At 43.2% G+C, this 11,041-nt stretch overlaps 1 protein-coding gene across 2 annotated transcripts in view; it reads left to right on the top strand.

Moving 5' to 3' along the window:
* The first annotated feature begins 609 nt into the window (after nucleotides 1-609).
* Nucleotides 610-11,041, top strand: part of EPN2 (epsin 2) — a 38,347-nt gene continuing 27,915 nt past the window's right edge. The window contains exon 1 of one of the 2 annotated variants that reach the window (XM_079953822.1): nucleotides 610-807. The gene's annotated coding sequence lies outside the window, so the exon portion shown is untranslated. Of the gene's footprint in view, nucleotides 808-1,207; nucleotides 1,413-11,041 lie in introns of those variants that run through there. The other variant, XM_079953823.1, reaches the window with a different exon arrangement.

Below are 11,041 nucleotides of genomic sequence, written 5' to 3'. Positions count from 1 at the left end.
CAGTGATCATGGAGCCCAGTCTTTATATTTAGACTCCCCCCCCCCAAAAAGCCATTTATTTCTTGTATACAAATATGTGCTTGCTCCCCTAAAGGGGGCGCGAGAGCTTTACTCCCCTAGACGCCCCCTCAACATTTCCCCCTCCAAAAAGCGGGGGTCTTTTTTTATACCCAGCCACAGACTTCCCGCCTCAAAAGAAGAAGAAGAAGAGCAAGCCAAATAAAAGAGGGCGTGATCTTATTTATTTACACACAGACACAAAACACTCGCCCCCATATAGATGGTTTCCTTTTCCTTTTTCAGGGCTCCCATTTCCTACGACCTCCCACCCTACCCTTTCCAAAGAAAAACAGATGCGGGTGGATAAAATTCGTGAGAGGGAGGGGAAAAAAATAAATAAACCCTCACATTATCACTTGTGAGGAAGGGAAAACAACCATGGGCGAGAACGCGCGCGCGCGCGCGCGCGCTCACACAGGCAGGAGAAGCGCCCCCCCCCACCCACCGCCCACTTGTTTCTCTCTGAGGCGGGACGGCGCGCTCGCTCGCCCGCGCGGGAGCGCGCGTTGCCTGCCTCGCTCTCCCCGTCCCTCTCCGTGCCTCCCTCCCTCCGCCATGTTGGATGGCGCGTGTGGGCGGCGGGTGTCAAACCCAGTCCGAGAGGCGGCGGCGGCGGCGGCGGCGACCACGACGCTCCTCCTCCTGCTGCTGCTCCTCCTGCTGCTGTTGCTGCTCCTGGCGGCGCTCCAGTCCGGAGGAGCCACTTGGGCCCTGCGAGAGAAGCAGCAGCAGCAGCAGCAGCAGCAGGTGGGGGGTTGTTGTTTTTCTTTTTATGGAGGGGGGTGGGGTGGGCCGGACCTGGGCCTCAGGTGGCGGCGGTGGGAAGGGGCGGCCGACCCTCCCTCAGCCCCCGCCGCAGGCTGGAGGGAGGTGGGGAAAGAGCAAGCGTGGCTGCTGGGTGGGGGGCGTGTGCGTCCCCGAAGCGGGTGTCTCGAGGCAGACGGGGGCGGGTGTGGGGCGGGGGGCTGAGGAGGAGGAGGAAGAATTGGGGGGTGTTGTTGTTGGGTGAGGGGGGTCGGCCAGGGCTCGGGGTCTGCGAAGCGGGTATCTTGGGGGTGGGGGGCAAGCGCCTCTGAGACGTGAAATGCATCTTTGCTCCCCCCCCCCCAATTGGCGCTGCTTCCTCGGCCTCTTCCCATGTGGCATTTTTAGCTGGTTTGGCAATACAGATGGATGGATGGGCTTGTTGCTGGGTTAAGTTGGGCATTGTAAATATTACCTGGGGTGTCTTTCCCCCCCCCCCTTTTTAGTGTGTGTTTCGCTATGGCATTTTAAATCTTCCCAGTTTTGCTTCGTTTCTGCGTCTTTTAACCTGTTTTGCTTTGTTTCTGTGTGCTAAACTGAACTGACTAGTAAGTATTTGTTACATTTGATGTATTAATATAGGCGTCTTAAAATGTTTATGCACTGACACTTAGGTTATGGAGATATATATATATATATATACATATATATATATGCATTAAGTATCTGTTACATCTATGTACCATATCGTATATATTCACAATGCCTTATCAATTGCACACATGCATACCCTACTCCCGTAGGGGTGAGTTCAGTAAGTGATCCATTATGAAGCTCTGCTCCCCAAAGGGTCAACATTTCATTGTGAAGATTTTGGTTTTTGTTTGTTTTTACAGTACTGCTGTTTTTAGTACTAACTTACCTGATACATAGGCTGGTTTTGTAAATATATTTCTGTTTATACTGGCTATTGTGAGACTCCTCAGATGCAGAAGAGGTGGGGCATGCGATAAGAAATTGGGGTTTCCTGAAACGGGGTGCTTCATAAGCATGGGAGGGAGAGCTGGATTTATGGGTGTAGAGTAGAGGGATGAGTTTGGGGATTAAAGTGACTGGATATCTTGAAGGTGGTTGTTTGGGGATAGTGAAGTGGGGTGCATGAAGGAAGGAAGGAAGATAATGGGGAGGAAGCTTATTTGTGTTGGCTTATGTTGCTGTGAGATGGGTGGGACGAGAAGAGACACTGGAAGACGTTGAGGGGTGTGGGTTCTTGGGGCTATGCTTTGGGGAGTCTCTACAGAGGAAACCAGTTTATGGGAACACATGCCTGTGTACATACATGGTTTGCAATGGGAGCATGAACAAGCAGGGTGTGTATGGGGGTGTTTTATTGGCTTGGGCAAGGTTTGGAAGGCTTTTGTTTTTCCGTGTGTTCAGTGGCGTAGTGTGGGGGGTGCAGGGGGGGCCGGCCGCACCGGGCGCAACATCTGGGGGTTAGGGTTAGGGGGCGCAAATCCACGGGTTGGGCGCAAATCCATGGGTTAGGGGGCGCGAATTACTTGCCTTGCCCCGGGTGCTGACAACCCACGCTACGCTACTGCGTGTGTTTGTGCACGTGTAATGCTGCCTTGAAATTAACACCCTGCATTCCAAGTAGCCTTTGTTGTCTCCATTAGGCTGGCAGCAACAGTTTCTTCATATTGTGGCAGCAAAGTCTGTAGCCACTGATTCCCCCCCCCCCCCCCCGAGCAGCAAATCTAAGCTTATCCTTGCAATACCGGAACAGCTAATGGCAGTGAAATATCTGTTTTCCATTTCTGTCTAGCCTAGATTTGATTAAAATTTCTCAGAAAGGGGGTTCATATCTATCTAACTGAATACATTTTAAATCCCCTGACACTCTCAACTTGTGGATTTGCAGCTGACTTTTTCTTCATTTTTTTTTTTTAAATCTGATTAGTTTGAGAGATGTTTGAAAGTAATGTTATTGGATCTGGAGAACATAATGTTAAAATATGCATTAAAATTGTAGTTGCATAGGGAGTTACCCCTTTGAACATGATACATAGCTTTGCTAACACAAAATGATCGTACTGCTCTACTATAACTGTACAAAAACATCTTTACTGTTCTGATCTGAAAAAAAGTTAGTGGCCATGATGAAAATCTAATCTCTCTGCTAATACTGGTAATATGTGCTCTTGATTATATTCTGAATTATTTTGTTATTCCTAGTACAATAACCGAGAAACTTAAGTTGTGTTCTGTGTTGGTTTTTACTTAATGCCAATCAGAGAAATAATCTTAATATGTGCGGTGAATTTTTGTCTTTTAAAAAGCCCCCCCTCCACTTCTAAATTAGGTAAGAGTGCCTAACATGACAGCAGGTTACTCAGCACTATAGCCTATATATTTCACTAAGGTTTACTTCTGTGAAAGAATGGGCTTGTAGTTGACTGTAGTTGTAAGAATGCTTAGCTGGGAGTAAATTCCATTTAAAAATGAGACTGAATTCTGAGTAACTTATTTGTAGGACCAAACTACAGAGAAGCACATGTTCCTACAATAGCCTCACATATGTTTCCTCTTACATGCTGAATTGAACATCGTAATAATGGAAATACACCTGTGTAGCCTTAACTTACATATCCGACTGGTATTTTTTAGAGGTAATGGAAATTTCTATTGTACTACGTTGTGTGGTATGTGAAACAGCTACTTAGGGTTTCACAGCCATTTTAGGGTAATTTTTTTGGCAGTACATGAGAACTACAGAATAATTGAAATAGTTATTTTTTTCCAATTTACCATCTCTAACAACATAATCTGACAAATGCCTGCACAGAAGTAAGACCCATTGAGTTATACGGGGCTTACTCCTACTGTGTATGGGATTGAAGCCTAAAAGGAATTTCTAATTGGAATGGAAGTATTCTTTGGTAATGTTATTTACTGACATTCTCAGATTACCTTAATTCCTTCTGATCTTAGCAGATGTCTTGTGTGTAATTTCCATGCAGAGCAGCGCTGGCTGACGTATGTCGCGGATCAAACTAAACCAGCCAAACTAGACAGATGAATTTTCAAGTACTGACTTGTAGATATGAATATTTTGGGGTGTTTGCAGCTTTTAGGAATACTGTAATATGTATTGTGCTTGGTATAAATAAACCGGATAGCTTTCTGTAGCCATTTGACAAGCTTAGCAGAGTAGAGTTGATTCCTTGGATGCCTTTGTGCCTTGAAGTTGACGGCATTTTTCCTGTATGATCTCAGGGAATCCTTAAAAATAGTTGCTCTATGCCATTGCTAAATGGCATACACCACTTGTGGGGATGAAGCCTCAAATAACTTCTGTGGTGGCCATATTCATTTATTGTTTGTTTACATGGAAAAAAAATAGACTGCTTAATGTTAGAAAATTTCTAAGCAGTGAATCTTACAGCTTTGTAAAATATTGCCACTATTGCGAACAGTTCTGAAGTTGGAGATCAGTTCTAGTCATTATATTGGGCCAGAGAACTGGCAGCCTGTGGGCCAGATCCAGTCTATGTAATCTTTTGGACCACCTTGTCAATCCTTCCTTGGCCCCCTCACCACCTCAGCAGTGGTCCATTTTCTACAGCCACTGCTTTGGGAGACACCTAAGGGAGCTACAGTCGTACCTCAGAAGTCGAACAGAATCCATTTGGGAAGTCCGTTCGACTTCCAAAATGTTTGGAAACCAAGGCGCAGCCAACGGAACCCACGTCGGACATTCGGGTTCCAAAGAAAGTTCGCAAACCGGAACACTCACTTCTGGGTTTGCAGCGTTTGGGAGCCAAAACATTCGATTCACAAGGTGCCCGACTTCCGAGGTATGACTGTACTGCTCAAAGCTGGGGTTCCCACATAATGGTAGCATGAAATTTATTTTGCTTGGTGTATGTTGGCCTGCTTTCTGGCTGTTGTAGTGCAGCCTGGAGGTGAATCCATCCCTGTTTGCAACAGTGGATTTTAAAAATCTTGTTATGCATAAGTCATAGGATATATATACATATTTCTAACTGGTGAATTCAGAAATCAGCATGCACTAACATAGACTATTCTGTCTCTGTAGGATTTGGGTTGAGGCAATTTTGCTGCTGTAACCAAATTATCTGTTATGCTACCCATTCCTTCTTGTGAATTGTGATGCTTTCAAACTGTCTTCGAGGGAACTTTGAAGCTCAGCAAACATTCCTGTGTATGGTCAGTAATGACATCTTACCTAAGGCAGCTCGACTGCCACCAGGTCTTCCCTTGCAAAGTGTTGTGTTGTGTGCTGCAAGGTTCGTGAAAGGTGATGTTGAAACCCGGCAGGTCTTTTAAGTGCTCTCAGGATATGCAACACAACTGGTTCCCTTAGCAGGTCAGTCCATTCTGAAAGGTATTCCCTGAAGGGCGAAAATGTGAAAAGCTGCTGTAGCCTGCCACTTTATACATGAGTTGTGGGGATTAAATGAGAATGGGGAGAACCATGTGCACCACCTTGAGCTCTTTGGAGAAAAAAAGTTGGGATGTAAATGCAATAAAATAAATAAATAATACAAGTCACTGTAGGGAGCAGTGGCTAGAGCATTGGGTTTGGAAAATGGGATGGACAGGTCATTTCTAGTATAACCTTCCCAACTGTGCTGTGTATTTAGAGGAAGGGTGGGATGCAAATGTTCAATATAATAAAAAGGCAGAAATGACCAGTTCTCTTCTTCAGTTTCTACCTTTTCATCAGACCAAGATGGATTGGGTAGGGCTGTGCCTGTCCCATCAGTCTGGCTCCAGTAATACATTATGCCTGGATGTTCACAGGGCTTACACATGGTTAAAGCTAGAGCCAGCTAACATTCATTGGCTACAGTATAAATGCATCTCCTTATTTACTGCAAGCTATCTCTGAAGAAACTGACGAATGAAAACTAATGTTGGCTTTTAGGAAGCAAGGAAGCTATGGCCTTCAGGACGAGACAGAACACAGTTTTCCTTCCTTGACTATGGTTTGTGGCAGCTGTTCCTCCTGCATGCTAATCAGTCCCTGGTTGAAAATAATGGTGGTGGGTGGAGTAGCTGTGGAAAGCAGCAGAACGGCGTCTTGTTTTTCTCTTCCAGTCCTAACTAGGCTTGTTCTTAAGTAAACCCCACTGAAATATATGGGCCATGAAAAGAATGTGTGTTTAGGATATCAGCGAGCAGCCTTCATGAGTTTCAATCCCTGATTGTCCCATAGTTTCTATAGCTTCTGTGGCTGCTCGCTGGAGTCTCCGATGATTTTTAGAGCAACCTTGGTTGGTAGTAGATCACATTTCTAATACTGGACATAACCAGGAATAATAGGCATCAACGTCTAATGGTTTTTTTTTTTTTTTACCATACATGATTTAATTCCTTTAGAACAGAATTTAAAAAGCCTGGTTCTTTGAATTTCTGCTGTGTAACTCCAGTGCCCAAGTATTTTAGCTGATGGAAATATTGATAGTCTGAAGCTTCTTGAAGCAATTCCTGTTTCTTTTATAGGGAAAATTATACTTACATTTTGGAATGCCTTTATTTTGCAATGTTGTCCATGTTTATTTGGTGTGTTATTCCCTCAATGATGTTGAAGGCTACGGTAATTTTTCTTTTTAAATTAGGTTGAAGGTTAAAAAATTTGTTTTTTGTGAATTGTCAGGATTCATGAACTGAAATAATCAGCTCTCCAAAGCCATGATTAAATAATGTTTTCATGGGTAAACAAGAAATCCTAAGATGGTTGGCTTTTGCAACTTTTTGCTCTTTTAACTATGCCTGATGCTTCTGATGCGAGTAGGCAGGGTGTTGAAATTGAACAAGTATCCTGCTGACTTAAATACTTCAATTAACATGACTCTCTTTCAGTATGCAGCTTATTTTTAAGAGCTTTGCAGAAACTGTTTGTAAACCTGTGAAACAAAACAGGTCGTTCTTGCCGTCCTATACTTTGTTGTTGTCCTCTGCCTCTACTTATTGGGAGACTTTGAATAAACCAGCGAATCTTACACATTGCCAGTTCTTGTGACCCTTAGGAGGACTTGTTTGCAGGTATTTCAGTTTCAAAATGTTCTGTTCATAATAACAACTTGGAAGCATGAACACGACATCTGCTCTGAAATGTTTTCTGTTACAGAATGCAAACTGTGGCATTGTACGTCTGTCAGTGAACATATTGCTTGTGATTTTTGAGTGAGCTTTGAAACATCTTGATAAGAATCGGGATTTTTGTTAACGGAATAAAGTGCATCTAAGTTTGTGCCTTCTAGCTTTGGAGCACTCCTTTCCAGTAATATCAAACAAAGAGTCATTATGAGTGGGTATGTTTGGCTGGTATGTTTGCAGTTGACTAAGTGTCAAGCATACTTTCCTTGGTACTGTAATTCCTCAATTCTTTAACAAAGGCATGAATTCTTCATCACCTACAGCCTGTGTACAATAGCTGTATCTGCTAACCTGCTGAATATTGGTAGCTGCAGTTTCCTGCATTGCAATGGGTAAAAGTTAAGTGCAAATTGTAAATTTACAAGCCATTACTTCTCAACACTGAGGTAACATTGCATTTCGAGTAGACAATGAAAGAACTTCATCCGTGTTTGGGACTCACCGTTATTTCCAGTCTTTTGCTGAGATGTAATGTTTCCTTGGAGGGACGCCGGTGGCGCTGTGGGTTAAACCTTAGAGCCTAGGGCTTGCCGATCAGAAGGTCGGCGGTTCGAATCCCCGCAATGGGGTGAGCTCCTGTTGCTCGGTCCCTGCTCCTGCCCACCTAGCAGTTCGAAAGCACGTCAAAGTGCAAGGAGATAAACAGGTAGCACTCTGGCAGGAAGGTAAATGGTGTTTCTGTGCGCTGCTCTGGTTCGCCAGAAGCGGCTTAGTCATGCTGGCCACATGACCTGGAAGCTGTACGCCAGCTCCCTCAGCCAATAAAGTGAGATGAGCGCCGCAACCCCAGAGTCGTCCGCGACTGGACCTAATGGTCAGCGTTCCCTTTACTTTTACTAATGTTTCCTTGCCTTCCTGCCGTCCATCATTTTTGCCATAAGGTCTTGATGTGCATCTGTGGCATTGTCTCTTTCTTGGAGTGTCTGGTCTTAATTGAATTAATAGTGTTAAGTTGGAAGTGTTGAAGGTGACTCTCAACACAGGCATTCTGTTTTAGGCACTTAAACAGATGGCAAAGAGCCTCTTTGTTAAGTGCAGTTGTCAGGGAGGTTAGAGCAGTTAATGATGAATTGCAAAAATCTTTCCCTTTGCGAAGGCTGCTCCTTCTGAGCAAGATTGAAAGTACGCTAAAGATTTTTCATGTGCAAGAGACTTAAAAGTAGCTATTCTCAACGTCAAGCCCAAAAGCCTTGTTCATGAAAATGCCTAACCCAGCCTTCTCCAACCTGGTGCTCTCCAGATGTGTTGGACTACTGCTTCCTCCAGGCAGCATGGCCGAGGGACAGGGATGCTGGGAGTTGTAGTCCATCAACATCTGGAGGGCACCAGATTCAGGAACAGTGGCCTAAGTCTTCCCTGTTGCAGAAAATTTATCATGACTCTATTATAAGGAGTATGATTGCTGCCTTTTGCAAGTTACGGTGCTCTTAACTTAGAATGCTGTCACACTCCCTCCAGTTAGTGCAGGTAGCACTGCCCCTAACTTGCCTAACCCCAATGCTGCCTCATGCTTGTAAAATCTTAGGTTAATTTGTATCCCGAGTGAGAAGGATATTTGCAAAGCTGTTTGTGATAAAGGAGCATGTCTGAGAAAAAGGGAACGTATACTTTCTCCTGGAGCCAATTTACAGAAAGTAGCATTCGGCGAAGGAACAGACAGCAGAGGCTTTGTGGAAGCATTGTTCCCCTCCAGTATAAGAGCAAGTGAACACCCACTTGTGTGAAATGTCAGTGAACAGTAAATAGATAGAGTATAAATAGGGAGGATGTATGGGAGGATGGGATCAGAAAGCAATGACAAAGCCATTCTGGCACCAATAAAATGCTGGTATATTGTGATGAAATTTAGTGATTTTTTTTGGTCATAAATGGCTAGCTTGTGGAATGGGGGGAAAACGATGGGTCCAACTGCTATGACATACTCAGGCTTGCACCTGACTGCCTTTCCAGGACTCTGCTGCTGCCCGCTCTGCAGGCCAGTAAACGAGGAAGTAAAATTTATCTGAGGCACTTGATTTTATCTGTCTCTGTGCTGTGCTATTCCTCCTAATTTGACTTTGTCTTGTTGTGGCAAAGGCAGTTGCTGCTGGAAGGTGGTTGTACTAAGTGGCTTTCATCCCAAAATATAGCCTGGAAATCATGAAATCCTAACAGGGTTCCAAATGTTATATATTGCTGCTGCTGTTGAATTTCTGATTTTTTTCCCCAGTAGAGATTTGAAGAACATTGCTACGCTTTACTGGGTAGACAATTGTTTTGTACCCAATGAGTGTCCATCTAGTTTATTTTAAAAATTAATATTTTTAATCCATCTAATTCATATTTTTAAATCTTTAAAGTGGGGCTTGAAATGACTTAGAATATGTGCAGCTGAATGCTGAAGAGAGCTGCAGCCTGAACCAAGTAAGACTGGATTTATCTTAGTTGCATTCAAAAACATCTGCTGAATACATTCAGAATGTTAGCTTTTCTTCTTTCTTTTCTTTTCTTTTTTTTTAAACAGCTTCTAGATATTTAAGAATAGTATCTGATTTTGTAATCTGCTTCTGCAGGTTTTTTGTTTTTTTTAAATACCTAACAGAAATGCAACTGAGTGTAATTCAAACTAAAAGCTTGAAGTACCAAAACATACAAACTTTTTTAGGTGCTGAAACTGTTAACCCTGTTAGGAAGTGTTATGCAGTGGTCTGTCCATGCTAGCACTCATTTCCATAAATAAATGTTTGTTAACTATGTGCATATTGAAATGGACCTGATATGTAGATAACTCTGGAAAGCAGGGCAAAGGTTTTGGTTTTCTCCAGATGTTGAACAATTAGGAAATAAATTGGGGGTGGGACATGGCTTGTTTTACACTTAGTTCTGTCCCTTGCCGAAGACTGCAGTTTTCATTCTTTAACGATTTGTAGAAGTTTAACACCCTTGGGACCTGCTGGGTTATCTGTTTTTTGTTTAGAATGGCGAGGTGATCTTCTAGTGCTGGTAATAGAGAGTAATCGCAAGTTATTGGAGTAGCTCTCCCTGGAGTTTAGACACACATGAATGCAAAAGTGCTGTAGGTTTCTGGTGACAGCAGCATAGTGTTCTAAAGGCTGGCTGGCTGTCATGTGTGAATATTGTACAACTGCAGATTATATACTCCACTTGGTTGTGACTTCTGCCAGAGAATAATGTTTATAAATACTACTTGTTCTTTGTAATTCCCACTGCTTTGAAATTTGTCAAGAGGCAACACATACATACAAAAACATCTAAACATTATTTTTTAATATCTTTGAGGTATTCTGACCCCCAGCCAAGAAAGAAAGAAGAAAAATATGTCAAGTTTTTATTTGTTAAGAACTCAAATAACTCTCTGACTGGTCAAGCTATGTCTGACTGGTCAAGTTCTGTTTTGAAATGAACACAGTGTAGTCTTTGTGAGAATCACATCCTTGGGTGATGATATGCTTTGACTATGTTGGTTCTAGAGCTTATGTGCACTGCCAGTCTAAAATTGAACTGGTGTCCTGCTCTATTTCCTGATGCAAAGGGTACAAGTCTTTCACCATAGAGCTACCAGGAGCTAGAGTGTGGCCTCTTTGCATCTGCAGAGAAACCTGGAGAATGTCAACCTTCAATTAAATTTCAGATGATCAGGGCAGGTGTGTCCCTAGTCTTCTCCCCTTCTCTGTTTTCAACAGCAAGTTGATTACATGGTGATGTAACAGAATTTCTCCACTATTTTACTAACTCTACAGTTTCTTTCTTTCTTTGCTCAGAATGACTAATAATACGTGGTTTCCGTTTGCGGTGTATTTCTTTTTTTATCCAGAAGACTTCATTGACACAGCATCTTGCTGTGTCAGGTTTCCTGTTATCCTTCCTGTCCCTGCCCTGTTAATACTTCTGATGGCTGAAAGAGGAATCTTTTGGGGGTGCTTTACTTAAATTAAGGACAAAACCCTCAAATCTTGTAATACTCATGTTCACAATCTGCAGTTCATAGGTCCCAGAGCAGGGTCCTGTGAACCTTGTTGAAGCTTGATGGATCTATATCTGTTTGGCGCCT

The sequence above is a fragment of the Podarcis cretensis genome, assembly GCF_951804945.1.
Source record: "Podarcis cretensis genome assembly, chromosome: 14".
NCBI lineage: Eukaryota > Metazoa > Chordata > Lepidosauria > Squamata > Lacertidae > Podarcis > Podarcis cretensis.
Note: the sequence above shows the minus strand (reverse complement) of the source record. Positions and strands in the feature narration are given on the sequence as shown.